Source organism: Phacochoerus africanus, chromosome 11, assembly GCF_016906955.1.
Source record: "Phacochoerus africanus isolate WHEZ1 chromosome 11, ROS_Pafr_v1, whole genome shotgun sequence".
In the NCBI taxonomy this organism is placed as follows: Eukaryota; Metazoa; Chordata; class Mammalia; order Artiodactyla; family Suidae; genus Phacochoerus; species Phacochoerus africanus.
The window spans coordinates 29,616,286-29,633,645 of record NC_062554.1 but is presented as its reverse complement, the minus strand read 5'-3'; positions in this window follow the sequence as shown (position 1 = coordinate 29,633,645).

Below are 17,360 nucleotides of genomic sequence, written 5' to 3'. Positions count from 1 at the left end.
GAAGGAATACTTGCCAACCCACCAGTTTGTTTCTCACTATTGTCCTTTGTGAAGTGATACACAAATGGTATCATTATATAGTAAGCAAACTGCTCAAAAGCAACTGCTATTAGTGTTCAATATCTTTGCAAAAGGAAATCAATTAATAAATCAATATATTTTTTATTGAGAACCTGTTTTTTGTCAGGCTTTCCCATAGTAATACACAAGATTGACATAGTTACAGTCCTCATAAAATTCAGGATAATCAGATAAAATGTAATGGGTATTGTAAGTATTACGATGGGGCTTTCCAAAATGCTCCATGGTGCCCAAACAACAGAGCACTTAACATAACCCATAGGGTTACAGTAAACTTCCCAGGAAAAGTTTTGTTTTATTGTGTTTGATTAGATTTGGTTTTTATTTTGTGCCCTCCTTCCTACTAGAATTACAGAAGTGGTAGAGACAAAGGAAAAAAAAAAAAAAAAAAAAAGGAGGTATGAAATAGTAAAAAGAAAGCATGCATGTCCTATCAGAGACCAGAGAGAAAAATATATAAAAACGAGTATTTAAAATCTGTGAGCTATATTTGACATCAGATTACCATGAGAAGCTGTGTGATGTAGCAATTACCCCTCTTAGGCATTCAGTAAAGATTTTCTGCCCCTCAAGAGCTGATGTTGTGGGGTGAGGGAAGGTAATCATATGAGTCCAGAGATAAACCCGAGTTAGGCCACAGAAAATATTTCAACACGTGTATTATTTGGAATAGATAGGATACACTAAACTTTCAAACTCCAAAATTTCAGTAGGTTACCACAATGAAAGTTGATCTGGCAACTAGACATTCTCATACTAAGTGAAGTAAGTGAGAAAGAGAAAGCAAAATACCATATGATATCACTTATATGTGGAATCTAAAATATGGCACAGACGAACCTGTCTGTAGAACAGCAACACACTCACAGATATGGAAAACAGACTTGTGGTTGCCATGGGGGAGGGTGTGGAAATGGGATGGGGAGGGTGTGGAAATGGGATGGAGAGGGAATTTCGGGTTAGTAGGTGCAAACTATTACATTTTAGAATGGATAAGCAATGAGGTCCTGTTGTATAGCACTGGGAACTATATCCAATCACTTGTGATAGAACATGAAGAAAGATAATATGAGAAAAAGAATGTATATGTATGCATGACTGGATTACTTTGCTGTACAGCAGAAATCGATGGAATATTATAAATCAACAACACTTTAATTAAAAAAATAATAGTTGATTTGTCACACATATTTTTAGACCCACTTAGGTGAGGCAGTCATTTTCCTTCTTGTACCTATGCATCTGGAACACAGGATTTCAAGTTGGCCACAGAACGAAAAAGAGCGAGAAACCTGTAAGGTGTTTGAATGGTCAGGTTTAGAAATGGCTTGCCTTACTTATTTATACTGCATCTGCCCACATTTCCAGTAAAATATTGCTTCATATCCGCCAGATTTAATTGCAAGGAAGTTTTGGGAATATAGTCTCTATGCCCAAGAGGAAGATGTGGTATGAAGAATACCAAGCACTGTATCTACCCAAAAATATTAATAAGTTTAAATGTTGCTGGTAATAAAGCTGAAAAATTATGTGCATTTTTATGAGTCTAACATGGTGAAGAATGAAAAATGTAGTCTAAACATGAGAGTTTTCTTTTTTGTGTGTTCTTCCAAATAAAGAGCCTAATTGGTCTATATAGGAGGATCATGCTATCAAGGTAATTTAATAAAGGCATTTGTAAGTAACTTTGAGAATAATTAAAGTAGTATTAAGGTATTTACAGGAGGATTAATGAAAAGATCAAATTAGCAGAAGTACTAAATTGAAAATATTTCTGAGGCTAACTATTTCTTAAAGCAATTTTTAAAAAAGCAATGGACATATACAGTGGGTATAAAATGATATTTAAAAAACAAATCAGTGTCAGTCAGAGTCAAACTGATATGCCTATTCTTATCCTTCATGCTTGCCTTTATATATTTCTTTTTTAAAAGATACTATGACTTTTTTACAGAAATCAAATTAATTTTAAACAATTTTAATGTTTAATGTAACTTTTATCAGACATTGAACATATTTATACAAATTAGTATTTTCTCTTAATCTAACAAACTTTTGACACCAAATAAGGATGAATTTTAAGATATGTTTTTATCTTTAAAATTGAAGATTATACATCATCATTCTTAGTCCTGTCAAGGATATGAGTGATTCAGCATTCATATTCTTCTGGAAGAATATTATATACACAGTTTTTGGATGAGGATACAGCAACATTATCATTCAGCTATATCATAAATTCTGCCTATGAAACTGTCCTATAGATTTAAAAATACTAGCATGTAAAGCAGCACATATTTGGTGTCAGTGGCAATAAAAAAAATCATTGACTTTAATAACTATATCAATAAATTTTACTATGAATATCCTGTAGTATTTTTAGATAGGAAAAAGAAGTTATGGGGAAACATATATAGTAAAAATGATTTTTTTATAAATAAGTCAATATAAATTTGTATATATGCATGATTCAAATTATATGCTTATGTTAAATATTGTGGGGGATGTCATTGTTTTAGATTTTTAATATCCATGATCATGAAAGGGCTGGGGTTTGTGTGGGAGAAAGATGAAATAGAGGAAAAAAATGTAACATCATTGTAGCAAATAGTATTTTATCAAGTGAAAATGCAATACAAAATCCTATCAAATATATTGTTTGAAATATAAAATATGGTTAAAAACAATGTCTGAAATTTTACATGAACATTTACTTCTTTAGCTGACTGGGAGGTAGGAAATACATGTCTTAAAATTCTATTACTTTAATAGGTTTTTCAGAAATCAATATTATTTTCTTAAAAATAAATCAAATATTCATGAAAACTTTTACATTATGATATGTGATTAAAACATTCCATATTGGTGACTTTGTACATGCTTAGACTGAGAAAATATTCCTTTACATAGTGTCTCCTATTTGCCTTAAAATAAAGCAGTCTTATGGATTATACCCAGCACTGCTATTTAACACTAGATCAGAAACCATAGGAGATTTGAGGAGGTAAGAATTTGGCTTTTCATGAACCTCTCAAAACTCTGACCCCCTCTACCCCCACATCAAACCTGTCAGAATTGTTGCCTCCTTTGGGGCCCTTTTTATATTCTGTCAGTAAATCTGTCAAAATCCAGTTTTTCTTATGAATTTGCTCAAGACATTTCCCCAAGCATCTAGCTCTGAGTTATGTTAGACCAAAACCTACAGATATTTGAACTCTGGGTAAAATACAACATTTTAAAGTAATTCAGTAACTTTTTTTCAATGAGAGCCTATCACAGTGCAACACACAGTGCAAAATCTAAAGCAGTTAGACCCTCACAATCCATCCCTCCCTTTAGAAGCACTTTCTCCTCCTAAATTCTTTCATGGCAGTGACATGGTCCCTGAAATATGAGACTCAAAAGCGGGTAATGACCTTGTGTGCTCCTTGCTCAAAGGGAGCTTGCTTCTTTGTAAATCTTGATGCTAAAAAATGCTAGAATGCCTGTCCCCTATAATTCACATTGCAGAAAGGATTGTCTGTGGCTACAGGTGCCTGTGAGTTTTCAGCCTGCTTCAGATAGTGCATTTTCAAAGGCCAGCTGCCTTCTACCAAGGCTTTGACAGAGGCTTTGAAAAAGAGGTTCTCAGAAACAGCCTGAGAATAATTGCCAGAAATCTCTGTTCGTTACCAGCTGACATAAACAAACTGATTTTTCATTTTAAGCTGCTATATTTTAGTAAACAACTGGTTATTTAACCTATCAAAATATTTGTTAAAAAGAAAAGGATAAAATAATGAAATGTACTTCGATACTTCTAAAAAAAAGTGATGTTTCCAGAGTATACATCTTCAATTCAACAAACAGGTTTTGAGCTCCTTTGTTGTTAGGTGTACAAGGGAATTGGCCAAGTCCTTGAAAAGCTTAGACTCTAGGACAGAAAAGGATACATTACTGATGAATACTCATGCTTTATAACATTAAGGTTTATCTACACTGATTCTTCCCCGTTTAAGAGGCTTTTGCCATAATAACTACAAGGAATGAATTCAGGATAATAATGCAGCTCAGCCTTGTGCCCTGATTTCCACACGCACAGACATGCACACTTACGTGCATTCATATGCACAAGTGTACACCTAGTTTTACAAATAGTTGATTATTCAAAAAAACAGAAGCAGAAGAAAAAAACCACGCCTTTAAAAATCTAATTTCAGATATTGAGCATTAACAATTTCGAATGTGCTAGTCATTTTATGTATTACCACCAAATATTAGACCCAGTATCTGAGAAACCAACTGATGTGAAAAATGATTCACTTCTTTCAAAGTTCACTCATAAAAAGTGATCTACATTTCCCAGCGATAGAAGAACTTGACACAAACTGAAATATAGCAATTGCATGCCAAGTTCACAGTCAAAGGGCGAAAAGGTTGACTTAGAGAGGGAAGTGGAAAAGAGGCCTGGCTAAGAGTTAATCCTGGACTTAAAGGCTTTTTATTTTTTCCAGAACAAAATTTCATGTAAGCTTTTTTTATCATTAAGCAGCTGAGATTGAAAAGTATCTAATTTAGGTCATTATATCTGGAATTCTAATTTATCTCCATGTGATCAACTTAAATGGGGCAAATTGAACTGAGTACAAAGGATTAATGCAAGTGAAACAGCAGTCATTCCTTTTATGTACTACACACAATTTTGACCAATTTTATTGCAGTCCTATGAAAAGAATTTCATCTATGAACTAACTGAAAAGATTAATCCACTTAGAAATAATGAAGAGGAGGTTAGTGACTTTTCATCTGAACTTAAAATCTTATTTAAACCAGTTTGAAATCTAGATTTAAAGAGAAAAGTTTAAAAGTCAGTTCATATTTTAAAATGAAAATCTTTCTGGCCCATCCCCATAGTTCATCTACCACGTAACTACACACATCTCTCTTGGTACTTCTTTTGTATAATTAACTCCCTGATTTTTTTTTTAAATATATATATTGAACTTTGCTGTTACAGAGTGCAACATATCTGATGATATCTCTCTTATATTAAACAGTCAGCTCTGAGCTATCTGATTTTTTGGCCTGGTTTCTACCCATGTTTTCACGCCTTACATATCAGCATGTACCCAGCATATTGACAAGCATGCCATCTGAGGATAACCATAACTTAGAAAATGGTAGCTGTCATTGCTACTTCTAGTCTAAAAGGTTCCAGAGCCAAGGTTGCACCGATGCAAAACAAAAATTGGCACCAAAATATAATTGTATTCTTCTCTGAAGGGGAATTTCACATTTATTAAAAACAAAAATGAAATTCATCATAGAGAAGAATCCTGGTTAGTCTCAAGGCAGCTCATGAGTATCCCATGAAATAATGTAGTATACGAAAGCCTTGCTGAAACTCATAATTTTTACAGTGAGGAAGTATATTCAATTTTCTCTTTTGAAATGTATTTGAACACCTACTTTTTAGGAAATAAACAGTCTCTTTTTCTTCCTCTCTGCCTGCTATGGACTAGGAAAGGGGATTCTGAGATCTGGGCTACAAAGTGAGAAAGGAAGGTGAGGGCATGAGAATTACTGGGAGGACAGACCTCCCGCCCCGCTTTTCCTGTGTAATATCCTTTTAATAATTAATTTGATGTGAAAAAGTGTTCTACAATATGATTGCACAACTTCACCTGACCAGGATGTAAGTTAGATTCTAGAACACAGTGAATGGTAAATTACTCTTCAAACAAAGAGAGGTTTTACCATTTGGGAAAATAATACTACAAAGCAAGTGCTATGGCAGGCAAGAGAACACAGACTAGGGTACTGAGGCAAACTGCTTGGATAGTGGAGATTTCTTAATGCCTTAGATCACAAAGTATCTGTTATTCAAATGTAAATGAGAGGAAGGGCCTTCCAGACTCCACTGAAATCCTTTTCATGTGTAACATGATGAATTATTTAGGAAAAAGTTTTCTGTCACAAGAATGGGAGTTGGTGTTACTTTTCACAAAAGTAGGATAATTACTTTGAATTCTCATATTGAGTATGTGGGATAAGGCAGGATGGAAATAATTTTAGTAGGTTAAGTATAATAATGAAGTGTACTTTGATACTTTTAAAGTCTTTAACCTAAATTAAACTGTCTCATTTAAATATTTTATATAAACTTGCCCATTTACTTTATCAGTTGAATATTGTACATATATCATTTGTTATTCATGTAATTATTACTTAATAATTTTTTTCATGTTGACTGTAAGTATCATGATGACAGGAAATGGCTTCATTTTTTTATCACCTATATGCAGGTTTTGCATTTAGTAGATAGCATGTATCTTTTTTTTTTTTTTTTGCTGTTCTAGGAGATGAACTATGGTTATACTCAATAATGGAATCCATTGCTTATTTCTGTTACTTCTTTCCCTAATACCCAAAACTTCTTATAATGTTTTAATTTAGTCTAACTAGTGAAACTATGCTATGTCTTCTTTCTGAGTATATGCCCCAGATCATATCAATGTCCTCTGAAATGAACCACTTCACACAGTATAAATCAAATAACAATCAAATAGTTCTCATTTGTATCTCATTACCTGTACTGAAAGTAACTATACATTATATTTCAAATAAAAAGTAATGTTTAAATACTTGATGAAGACTTTCTATTATGGGGAGATATCCCCTTTTGATTACTGGGAAGATTCAGTTTACTTGATCGACTCCATTGTAACCATATTCAGTTGAGGAGTTGATAAAACTAGGCATAGACTGATGCCCAGAAATAAGTTAACATCCACAGTCTTCTGGAAATGTTTAATTCACACGGATTATCTCTTAAGAAATGGGATATTTGGTATTAAGACAATAAGCTAGAAATAGCAAGCATAACTTTATTGAACCTAGGTTCATTATCTAAAATAACTAATTATATTTCATAATGCAGGAAAAATTCAAGCTGCTTATAGACTATTTACAAAATGCAATTCCTCCTATCCTTTGATTAAGTGAGGCAGAAACTTCCAGATGTCCCTCCTTTAAACATTAGAACAATTCTGTAATATTTTCCTGAAGCATGAAAGAAGAAAAGAGTCACTTGTCATCTTCATTGGAAAACAGTCTTGATTGAGGTTGAAGGAATATAATTAGCAGTTTTATTCATCAGTATTTCCTTCTTCTTTAAAAAAAAAAGATTGACTTTAATTTCACAAAATGTGTAAGGTTTTTAGTAAAGACACCCTCAATCATGTGTGATGCTTTTCTGAGTTTCTTTAAGCACTAGCAAAGCTTACATTATGGTGCCCAACAGGAAATAAGATAATTTAGTGTCAACATTATTACCCACCGAAAGCCATGACTCCATGGCTTTTTGGATTTATGCAAATGATCTATCAAGAAAAAGTTTTCCAAGGTATAAGAGGGGGAAAAGTTTCAGGGAAACTATCAAAATAAATGTGTAAATAAGTTTTGTTCATCTGAAACAGACAGCCAGCTGTTTCTTGAGCAAAGATAGATTTATTCGAGATCAGCAGAGAATAGCAGTTAGGGGTTTGCAAACAAGGTGAGCCACCTGCAAGTCCCTGCATGACAAAGGAAGGAGAAAGCTTTTGTAGAGAGGAAAAGGAAATGGGGAAGGCTATAGTAAACAAAGTCATGGCTTTCCTTGGGCTGAGTCCTTGCCAGAAAAGGAGTCTTTTTTCTTGTTGGGATCCACTATAATTGCAGGGAATAAGAGCACCCCCTTCTGTTCTCCTGACTTCATTTAATTGAATTTTCTTTTTATTAAGTTTTAGAGTTTAAATAGAAAAGCAGGAGTTATAATCAATACAGGACACAAAATCTATTTATCCTTGCTGTTGTACCATCTTTCCAATTATCTCCATCTTTCTAGGTATTTTTTACTTGATAAGGGAAAGCTGTGCATTGAACCTCTCTTTTCTTGAGAGTTGCCACAATAAATCCCCCCCCAGGGAGAAGATAATATATTCAATTCAGAAAGTTAGCAGAATGTGAAATCACTTCTGATTACTCTTCTTCTATTTCATCCTGTTTCAATTAGCATAGGATATTGTATTTTCAAATTACCTGTCATCCAAGGCTTCCTTGTATGTTTATAATGGCAAATGAACTATATGCTAAGCATTTTCTATAATGTGCATATAAAGCTATTTATTATGTGATGCACAATTGTGTTCGTATATTAGCAAGAAAGGAATGGCTTGTATTTATTTATGTTACAAATCACAATTACGTTTTTTGCTGTGTCATCCCTTTATCCACTGCAATTAAAAAAAAGTAAGAATACAAATTATTTTCATTAAAAATTCAGGTGGGGAATTCCCATCGTGGCATAGTGGAAACAAATATGACTAGGAACCATGAGGTTGTGGGTTCGATCCCTGGCCTTGCTCAGTGGGTTAAAGATCCAGCGTTGCCACGAGCTGTGGTATAGGTCACAGACTTGGCTTGGATCTGGCATTGCTGTGGCTCTGGCGTAGGCCAGCGGTTACTGCTCTGATGAGACCCCTAGCCTGGGAATCTTCATATGCCGCGGGTATGGCCCTAAAAAGACAAAAGACCAAAAAAAAAAAAAAAAAGGCAAGAAAATTCAGGTGGGATTCTCAAGATTAAATAAAATTATTAGGATTAAAGAAGAAAACATATTAAAATTATTCATTTTCAGATTATTTTGCTATACAAAGAATTTATTAATAAAGGAAAATAGTGACTCCATTTTTGAAACGGATTTCTATTTTTTTAATTCAAATATAATTGATTTACAATATTGTGTTAGTTTCAGGTGTACAGAAAAGTGACTCAGGTGTATATATGTATATAAATCTATTCTTCGACCTACACCACAGCTCACGGCAATGCCGGATCCTTAACCCACTGAGCGAGGCCAGGAATCGAACCCGCAACCTCATGGTTCCTAGTCAGATTCATTTCCACTGTGCCATGACGAAAACTCCTATAAATCTATTTTCTTCAGATTATTTTCCCTTGTAGATAATGAAAAAAAATATTAAATATAGTTCCCTTTACTATACAGATCCTTGTTGGTTATCTATTTTATATATAGTAGTGTTCATTATCCCCTTCTACCTTGGTAACCATTAAGTTTGTTCTCTATGTCTGTGGGTCTATTTCTGCTTTGCAAATAAGTTTACTTGTATCTTTTTTTAAGATTCCACATATAAGCAACTATACTACATCTTCTTTATCAATGGATGTTTAGATTGTTCCATGTCTCGGCTACTGTAAAGAGTGATATAGTGAACACTGAGGTGTATGTAACTTTTCATATTATAGTTTTCTCCAGATACATGCCCAGGAGTGGGATTGCTGGACTGTACGGTAGCACTATTTTTAATTTTTTAAGGAACCTCAATATTGTTATCCATAGTGGCTGCACCAATTTACATTCCTACCAACAGTGTAGGAGGGTTCTTTCTCTCCACACCCTTTCTTCAACACTTATTATTTTTTGTCTTTTTGATAATAGCCATTCTGACCAGTGTGAGGTGATATACCTCCCTGCAGTTTTGATTTGCATTTTGCTAATAATTAGCGATATTGAACATTTTTTCATGTGCATGTTGGACATTTATATGCCTTCTCTGGAGAAATGTCTGTTAGAACTTCTGCCCATTTTTTGATTGGGTTGTTTGTTTTCGACATTGAGCGGTGTGAGCTGTTTGTATGTTTTGGAAATTATTTCCTTGTCAATTGCATCATTTGCAAATATTTTCTCCCATTTTGTGGGTTGTCTTTTCATTTTGTTTGTGGTATCCTTGGCTGTGCAAAAGCTTTTAAGTTTAATTAATTCCATTTGTTTATTTTTGTTTATTTACATTTTTTTTACTGTATTGTTTATTTCCATTACTCCAAGAGAAGTATACAAAAAGATATTGATGTGATTTATGTCAAAGAGTGTTCTGCCTATGTTTTTCTCTAAGAGTTATAGTATCCAGTCTTACATTTAGGTCCCAGAAATAAACTCATGTACCTTTGGTCAATTCATTTAAGACAAAGGAGGCAAAAATATACAATGTAGAAAAGACAGTCTCTTCAATAAGTGGTGCTGGGAAAACTGGATAGGTACACATAAAAAAAAATAAGATTAGAACATTCTCTAACACAATATAAAAAATAAGTTGAAAATAGATTAAAGATCTAATTGCAACTAACTTCTAAATTGGGTCTGAATTTCTATTTTTGTAATTATTGGAAAAAAAAAAGCCAAGTTATACAAATTTCTTGTTTTCACTGATGGCATGTGAAGCATCAGAATTGTCTCTTTTAGAGAAATAATCATTTTGTTTTCCAGAGATTAGACTGTTGAAATCTCAAAGGTTAAATGTAATACTTTGAATGTATTAGTAGTTAAGTAATACTGAAGGCTAATACAGGATTAATGCATTGTGACAATTAAAATATGTCATGTATTTTTTAACTATTATAAATAAGATGTCACTTTATGTATGCATTCAGCACTGCTCAAATGAACAACAGGAAGTTACTACTGGAGAGAAGAAAAAAATATTTTGCTCTTTCTAATATTTTACAAGGTATGCTATAGTTGGTATAAAGAAAAATATTTATATGGGTTCTACAGACTTTTCAGATACTGGACTGAATTATTTTCACTTTGTAAGTAAATAATTCTCCTTCTTTCTTTTTTCTTTCCTCTCTTTTCTCCCTCTCCCCCACCGCCCCACAGGCAGATGAGAAATTGAAGGAAAGAAATGTAACAACTTGTGCAAGGCTATATGCATGATCAATATTGAGAAAATAATCAGTATTATATTAAATCAAAATATATCTAGCTAAACTACTGAAGATAAAGGAGACTTAGGACTAACCTGGACAATAAATTCATCCTGATGAGAAATGAACACTTCTTCCATTCAGAGCACAGGTCACTGTCAATATGTTAAAAAAAAATAATTTTCACTGTATCATTTCACTGAGTAAATCCAATTGCTGAGAAAGAATAAAACTCCCTCTCCTTAAAGTGGCACCTTTATTTTCTTGAATACAATTTCTATTTCCTCTCCTGGAGGATTTTGATAGCTAAAATAAATACTTCCTTTCTTTGACTCTCTCATACAAACATCTTGGTTAACATTTCCCTCAGTTTTAAGCTTTAAAACAGAGGTTGAAATATGAGGGTTTTTTTTTTTTTTTTGGTTCTGTTGCACTAGTATGCATCTAATCAAAATCTCAGGATCTTAGGTTAGAAAATCACAATATTGGAATCTATTACCCTTTTCAAATGCAGTGTAATAGTTAATTCTCAATAGGAAAATTATTAACTGCAAAGTGATTTTCATTTTTACTGCTTCAAACAGATGGCCAAGAGCATCAGCATCTAATTTTGCTTTACAAAGTAATCTTAACTATTTTAGTTATTTCAATTTATTTTCCTGACATAAAATTGCATCTAGTCCCTAACTTCTTTTTTTGGTTTAGCAAGGAACTAGTTTGTGGATAATAGAAGGTATGCTTAGAATTTCTATGTAGTTGATAACTTATCTATTTAGGTTTTTTGCTTAATTTGGCTTGGTTTGATTTTGGGGTGAGAAATGGTCATTTTTTAAAGGTCTTTTATAGGTTAATTATAATATTCAATAATACTAGAAGTTGAAGATATACTATGGAATGAAAGAGGAATAATTTGTTTAGCTGTAAAATTTACAAACTTTTTCATATGTTTATCAACTGAACTCACGCATTCTATACACATTTAGGACTATTCTATTATTTGACAGGCAAAGTGCTAGAGCTAGAAAGAAAAATATTACTTGTCATTAAGCATAGAAGCATAAGAGAGAGACAGACATACAAATCAATGATTACAGACAATATGACAGTTGCTTAATAGAAGACTTTGATAAATGCTAAGATAATACTAAGAAGGGAAATTAAACTGGACTGAACTTCTAAGTGGCCAGGGAAGGGTTAAATTTGACATGAGGGAATGACAAATATAAATACACAAGGTCATGGGCCAATGTTACTTCTCTGGAATTTATAGGTATTTCCTTACCACTAGAAGACCTAAGTGAACTGGTGAAAGATGTGACTAGATATGCAGACAGAAACTAGAATATGAAGGACCAAGTGTGCTTGGGAGTCAGTATTTTCTTCTAAATGCACTAGGAAGATCATAATTAGTGGAATTTACACTGGGAAATTTTATTGAGGTTTTTTGTTTTGTTTTGCTTTGGTTTTTCCCCAGGAAAAATTTTCTTATTCAGAGTATTAAAGGTTGTATTTTAGAATAGGGATAAGAACAATTAAGCTATGTAAATTCTAAACAGACTGATTATCTTAGAAGAATATAAAAAGCCCTGAATTAACTACTATCATGAGAAATTCACCAACCTAGGTGATTTCATGATCGAATACCAGCAAACTCTCAAATTACATACTGTAATACCACTTGAAGCCTCCAATAAAGAGAAAAAGAAAATATTTCAAAATTATTTTTTGTTGTTCTTTGTCTTGCTTTTGGCTGTGCTCACAGCATACAGAAATTCCTGGGCCAGGGATCAATCTCGAGCCACAGCAGTGACAATGCTGGATCCTTAACTGTTAGGCTGCCAGGAAACTCCCAAAATTCATTTTTTAATCAAAGAACCAATGTATTTTAAACATTATACAACTAGTATTTAAAAAAAAACCCTAAGACCCAATACACTCAATATATATTTTGTCAAAATTGTAAAGAAATAAAAAAGAAAATTTGTAGTATCAATATTATGACTTATGTGGTTCTTTCCAGATTTGTGAGAAGAGTCAAATATTAGAAGTTCTATAAATATAAATCATAATTTGATATGTCAAAGGAGAAAAAAATCATCTCCCTAATTGCAAGTATGGCATTTCATAAAATTCAATAGCCATTATAGTTAAAAACTTACACTCACAAATAAAACAAGTAAACAACAAAAAACACAAAAACACCAACTATGAAAATTACTAGCAAAGAGAAACATGAATAGATGGAAACTGCTTTATCATGATGATTGCGTAGGTGTATATAAATAAAAAGCCATCAACATGCTTAATGGTGTAATTTTAGAAGGATTTCCATTAAGCCAGGATATCACTATTGCATTATTATTTAATATTTTTCTAACTGATGCAATTAGGAAAGCAGAAGGCAAATCATCAATGCTCATTAGAGGAAGAATAAATAAATTAATTGTGAAACATCCATCCAAAAGGCTATAACACAGTTTTGGAGTAATGAGATAGAAGGAGTGAGATAGACCTATATGTCTGCTGATATGAAATGATCTATACTGAAGGTGAAAATAGCAAGAACTAGAAGAATATGCATAATAAGCTTCCAATGTCTCAAAAAATGATATGCGTATTTATATTTATTATATGCATGGACAATTTCTAGGGTCACATGCACAGATTATTTATGACTCATCCTTTTCACCTTTGGTGATGTGACTGGAACAATAGAATGTGAACAGAGCTTACTTTTAATTATACAACATGTATCCTTTTTCATTTTTATTAGTAATCGCTTATGTAAGTTATCCCATTAAGGAGATTACTTAAAAATATATAAAAATAAATTTCTTAAATAATTTCACCTTTTGTATATTTTTACCTGAAGAATTTCAAACCTCTACGTGAGTCATACCACAAACTCCCATATTCGTTCTCTTTAACAACCATGCTTTTAGCCATACTTTTAAGTTGTTATTTTACAGTTCTTTTTTTCTTAACTATTTTTTATTTTATTTACTGTAGTTTAAACTTGGTGCTACATCCCCTGTCTCCCATTTCCTTAGAGAGACATTGAGTTTTGTTACTCAATGACTACTATCTCATCCCCCAAAATGTTACTCATGAGGATTTCAAAATGAAGGCAATTAAATTTTAAAATTTAACTTACATAGTCTAGAATAGTGGTTTTGAGGTCTAACTGTTTACAAATTAAGGGGTGTAGATTATGGCTTATGAATTTGTGCAAGTATATTCTTTAATGGTATCTAATAAGATATCTCAATCTTGTTTCTACATTTAGCCTACAGCAAACTCTGATCTCAATACATAGGATACACAAGTTGACAGCAAAGTAGATCCAGGGGCATTTATTCTAAGACTTCTGAATTAAGGTTGTTTTTGACTGGCTTAAGGAAGAACTTTGTTTCTGATGAGATCAAGAGGCAGAGACAGTAACAAAACAAATGAGATATTTACAGCTAAAATAAATAATTGAACATTAGCCATTAAAATTAACATGGGCTCTTCTCCAGATTGTGAAACAAAAAGAAACAGTCTCCATTCAAAGACCTCTAAGTGATTCAAGTCTGAAATGGATTTTTAAGAGTTTCCGGTGTGGCTCAGCAAATTAAGAACCTGGCATAGTGTCTATGGGGATGAAGGTTCAATCCCAGGCCTAGCTCAGTGGATTAAGAATCTGGCATTGCCACAAGTTGCGGCATAGGTCACTAGGGTGGCTCGGATCCAGAATTGCTATAGCTATTGTATAGGCCACTAGCTGCAGGTCTGATTCAACTACTAGCCTGGGAACTTCCATATGCCGCAAGTGTGGCCCTAAAAAGGAAAAGAAAAAAAAAAAGGATTTTTAAGCATAAGTAAGTAATCCAGATCAGTTTAACATCACAGAGAAATTTTCAGTGTTTCACTTTGACTATCTAACATGGTTTCACATAACATTTTTTATTTCTTTCATACTGACAGTAACAGTGGTAGCAATATCTCTAGGGCAGTTTATTCTAAAATTATCAACATAGACAAATGAGGTTTTCATCTTGAATACAGATAAACTGAGTTTAAGCAAAGAGGATTTTAGAACTGGTCTGATCATCTGATATTAGGATGCATCACAATGATGGAAAGCCTTGTAATTATGCTGCTATTTTCTTTCTTCAATTGACTTTGATTTTCAAGTTTACTAACATGCAAGTCAGTGGCATTAAACAGAGAACCTAGGTTCAAATAATTTTCAGTAAATGGGAAATGTTCTTACCATAATGATAATTGGTATCTTGGGCTCTAAAACAACAAATTATTTCTTCATTGACTTTGGCTTCTCTAACCTCTCATTGATTCTTACAGTTATTTTCATGTCTAAGATGCAGATTCAGTCATTTAAGTAAGCTGCAGGTCAGGAAGGTTTTATTGTGGTTGGTGTATTTCTTATTTTTTAACAGTGACATAGCTCAATATGCCTAGCTGATAACCTAATATTATTAATTTTAATTTCCCTATGCTATTTGGAACTTCTCAAATACTGTAATTTTCATAAAATAATTATAGAATATAGCTACACAAATCTCTTTGCAACAGTGAATATTAATATATTTGACTATTTTTCAGTAATGTTTTTTCAGCAACTGATTTTCAATACTAAAAGAATGTTATATCTTTCATAGATATCTACTTATATGATCATTTTTGACTATTCATTGGCCTCTTTTGTACAACTGAAAAAAAATAATTATTTTCTCTAAAGTCTTAAGTCTTGCCAATTTGCTTTTTCTGTGATATTCTAATAGCACATGGCACATTAACTGCTCTACTAAGAAACTTGTTTATTTAAATAAAAACCATTCCGTCTACAGGAGTCTATGAAGATAACAATGAAGTGGCATAAAGATAATTATCCTTGCAATTTGATAAATATATTGTTCTAATTTATTTAGTACTACTATATCTATCCATTCAATGTTTATACATACAGTTATGAGTGTAAATCTAGCTTTCAACTACTGAGAATTATAAAGATTAGGTTCAACAATGGGAAATACACAAGTTAAGTAGAGGACTTCAAAGTCTCAGATATTCCTGGACCAGGAAGTCAGGATCATCATTTCCTTAGTGTCCCCCAGCAGTTTTTCTGTGGTTGTTTACAATTAAAAGCTGAGAAATATGTTAAACAGCATGTTAAAAAAAAGTAGAATACTTACTTATTGGTGAGTTCACCAAGGAAATATAGTCCATTGCCTCCGAATCTTTTTTTTATTTTAATGATTTTTTTTTTCATTATAGCTGGTTTACAGTGTTCTGTCAATTTTCTACTGTACAGTATGGTGACCCAGTTACACATACAAGTGTAGATTCTTTTTTCTCTCATTATCATGCTCCATCATAAGTGACTAGATATATTTCCCAGTTCTACACAGCAGGATCTCATTGCTTATCCATTCCAAAGGCAATGGTCTGCCTCTATTACCCCCAAGTTTAGAATGCATGGCTTATTAAAAAAATAGATTCTAGAGATCCCGAAGCAAAATTGTTTCATTATATATCCCACATGGTTTAGGAATCTGCATTTGAACTAGTACCTCATTCGCATCAGATGATGATGTTGGAGAAACACTAACCTAGAGATTTTTCTCAAATTCGCCACATTCGGCAATTGAATTTTTACACTGCCCTATGAAGAAGGGCAAAGGAGACTTACTTTTAGGAAATAAATTCACAAAAAGCAAACTCATAAAAATATAATGATTATTATTTAATAACAACAAACAACTTCCAAACAGGTTAGACTGTTTTGTGTTTACAGGATCTTCTCCATAGGAAGCCAAATTATTTTATGTTAAATATTTCAAGGAGCTGTGGTTTAAAAGAGGGAGAGGAGGATTATCTCATTAGATAGATTTAAGAAATTGTGAGTGGATAATCCACCCATCTCCACTAGAGCAAGGTTTTCAAGCTATGTTAAATGTGCATATGAATCCCAGAATACCTTGATAAAATACAGATCCTAATTCTGTAGGATAAAACCTGAAATTCTGAATTCCTAGCAAGTTCCCAAGTAATGCAGAAACTGAAGCTACTGGTCTAATGACCATACTTAAGACGCAAAGCAGTAGTAGGATTCTGGAAAATCAAATATTCTAGTCACCTGTTCAATATACTTCCTCTAAGCTGCAATTTTTTCACTCAATAAAAATGTTCCAGGCAAAATCACACTGTAATTAAACATGTAAATGTTGTCACCTTCTTGTATATTTGCATTTATATACATCTTGTCTGGCAAGCACAGGAACTAAACTCTTGTTTTTTGGGCTTTTTGTTTTTGGTCTTTGTGCCTTTACTTGGGCCACTCCAGTGGCATGTGGAGTTTCCCAGTCTAGGGGTCGAATCGGAGCTGTAGCCACCGGCCTACGCCAGAGCCACAGCAACACGGGATCCGAGCCGTGCCTGCAACCTACACCACAGCTCCCGGCAATGCTGGATCATCAACCCACTGAGCAAGGCCAGGGATCGAACCCGCAACCTCATGGTTCCTAGTCGGACTC